The sequence below is a fragment of the Thermobia domestica genome, unplaced genomic scaffold, assembly GCF_964235325.1.
Source record: "Thermobia domestica unplaced genomic scaffold, izTheDome1.hap1.1 HAP1_SCAFFOLD_865, whole genome shotgun sequence".
In the NCBI taxonomy this organism is placed as follows: domain Eukaryota; kingdom Metazoa; phylum Arthropoda; class Insecta; order Zygentoma; family Lepismatidae; genus Thermobia; species Thermobia domestica.
In genome coordinates this window covers 28,133-31,085 of record NW_027656575.1, presented here as the reverse complement: position 1 = coordinate 31,085, position 2,953 = coordinate 28,133, and the positions used below count along the sequence as shown (strand labels likewise).

At 36.7% G+C, this 2,953-nt stretch overlaps 1 non-coding gene across 1 annotated transcript; it reads left to right on the top strand.

Annotated features, from left to right (window-relative positions):
- Positions 1 to 907: 907 nt before the first annotated feature.
- On the top strand, positions 908 to 982 carry TRNAR-UCG (transfer RNA arginine (anticodon UCG)). Its single transcript has one exon. It is a non-coding gene; the product is annotated as a tRNA-Arg (tRNA).
- The last annotated feature ends 1,971 nt before the right edge of the window (positions 983 to 2,953 follow it).

Genomic DNA, 2,953 nt, shown 5'->3' with positions numbered 1-2,953 from the left:
ATAGTGTCCAAAATTTGGTTTTTAATTTAGTTCAAAAAATTGATTTGAAAATATTCAAATGTGGTTTACATCTTTAGTTCGAAACTTATTTTTAAAAATTGGTTCGAAATTTTTTTTTAAATTTTTAGTTCAAAAAATTTTGATTTGAAAATTTAGTTCGAAAGTTTTTAGTTAAAATATTTTTTCGAAAAATTTTTAATTTTTTAGTTCGAATTTTTTTTGGGTTCGAAAATTTTAAAAGTTTAGTTCGATAAAAAGTTTGATTTGAAAATTTTTAGATGTGATTTACATCTTTAGTTCGAAACTTTTGTTTTTAATAATGTTTTAGTTCGACAGAATTTTGTTTCAATTTTTTTTAGTTCGAAAATTTTTTGTTTGAAACTTTTTTGTTTCAAAATTTTTAGTTCGAAAATTTTTTGTTTGAAAATTTTTGTTTAAAATTTTTTAGTTTTGAAATTTTTTTAGTTCGAAAAAATTTTAGTTTAAAATTTCTTGTACTCTGCGGAACCGTTTCGAAAAGAATCGGAGCAGTTTCGGTAAGAAAAAATCTGGCAACACTGTTTCCATTAATGAATCGCTTACTGAGCAATAAATCGCTTAAACTCACAACAATGTGTTATAAGAAATCTACAAGCGACACCCCTCTTTCACCATTGTTACTTCCAGAGACATAGGCTACTAATTCAAGGACAGGATCTCCATCAAGGTAAGAAAGCTGGTAATCATCTTATCTGTCAAAGAGAACGATAATATTTAATGTAAACTTCAGTACAATATCATGATACCAAAAAGTGTTATTTAAGAGGAGGTTGAACCCTTCATGGGAACTTTAAGGATAACCATAAAAGGGAACTAAATTCTAAAATCCAGGTCTAGGGTGATCACCGACATATCGCTCTGAATGTGTGGCCCCGCGTAGCGTAGTCGCTAACGCTCTCGCCTTCGGTGCGAGCGGTCCCGGGTTCGATTCCCGGTGGGGTCACTCGGTCGAAAAAGTGTAACAGCTTTTTCAGGCCAGCCACCCTGAATGAGGTTTTCCTGGGTTTTCCTCATTCACACCAGGCAAATGCCGGGGTGGTACCTAACTTATAGGTCCCAGGCCGCTTCCTTCCTTTCCCAATCCTTTCTTCCTTCCCTTTCCCCGGATTGTGTGCTCGCCGAGGGACGTCATCCCTCAAATCGTGAAGGGCTACATGGCCTTAGATGCCGAAAGCCCAGAAATCCAAATCCCCTCCCTCGCTCTGAATGTCTAGCATTGGGGGTTAGGGTAAGATTATGCGACTTCTATCAACCAATCAACATCGTGGTACAAAACATTCATCTTACCTGTAAAATGGAAACAAATGAGTGAGGGGTTTTCCCACGTATTCTGTTCACCGTGTGACGGGTCTAAAATCATGTGACCTCTGTCGGCCAATCAGAATCAGGTATCAAAGGACTCATCTTACCCATAAAAGGGAACGAATTTTAAATATCCTACAACCTAAGATCACGTGACCTCTATCAACCAATCAGCATCGTGATACCAAACCATTCATCTTACACATAAAATGAAACAAATGAGTGAGGGGTTTTCCCACGTATTCTGTTCACCTTGTAGCGGGTCTAAGATCATGTAACCTCTATCAGCCAATCAGTATCGTAGTACCAAAGTACTCATCAAAGAGGATACCCAAACTTCAAAATCCCAGGGTCTAAGATCATGTGACCGCTATCAACCAATCAAATTCAAGGTACCAAACCACTCATCTTACCCATAAAAAGGAAACGAATTTTAAAAAATCCCTGAGCCTAAGATCACGTGACCTCTATCAGCCAATCAGCATCGTGGTACCAAAGGATTCATCTTACCCGTAAAAGGGAACGAATTTCAAATATCGCAGGGTCTAAAATCACGTGATATCTGTCAACCAATCAGAATCACACATCTTACCCGTAAAAGGGAACAAATTTCAAAAATCCTGGGTGAGGGATTTCCCCGCAGGGTGACTCATGACGTCATACCACGTGACCTGAAAATTTGAATTTCCCGCGTGGGCGGGGCCTAACGTCACGTGACCTCTCTCAGCCAATCAGAATCGAGAAAATTTTTGCTGACTCGGCTAGCCATAACGGGACCCCTACTACTTTAATGGATGATATCAAAAGAGAGAAATCATACATGAAGATGAAGAGGTTAGCGAAAGATCGTGGAGCATGGAAGCATCTCAGTTGCAGCAAGTAACCTGCCAATAATGGCAGAATATCTATGATGGTGATGATGATATAAGAAAGATTTGCTATAGTCAATAAGGGACAGTTAAACGTTAAATGAACTAAGGATGTATTTATAATAAATATTTGCTAAAATCAATAAAGGGCGGTTAAACGTTAAATAAACTAAGGGTGTATTTATAATAAATATTTGCTAAAATCAATAAAGGACGGTTAAACGTTAAGTAAACTAAGGGTGTATTCATAATGAAGATTTGCTAACATCAATAAGAGACGGTTAAACGTTAAGTAAACTAAGGGTGAAAATTATAATAAAGATTAGCTAAAATCAATAAGTGATATATTTATAATAAAGAGATGTGCTAAATTCTACGAACGATGAACATTTTCAGTATCATGATAACCTATTAGTAGTTTTAGTCAGTGGATTGTAGTCTGAAGTCCACGATGTACGGAAACTAGACGCATAAAAAATAAGAGTCACTTTAGTGTTACAGCCATTTACCGTGAATTTTTTTAATAGAAAAAACAAAGAACTGTGAAACTGACAGGTAGACACTCGCTCTTCTTTGCCTAATCATTCAACCCACATATTAATGTAACGATAACTCCCATTCTGTGAGACCATCTAATATTGAAATGCAGATTAGATTTAAAATCTGCAGCCATGCTGTCTGCTACGTTGGTGGGTAAACGTATCAAGAAGTTAAAACATGGCAGGAAAAAGCAGAACGAGTTA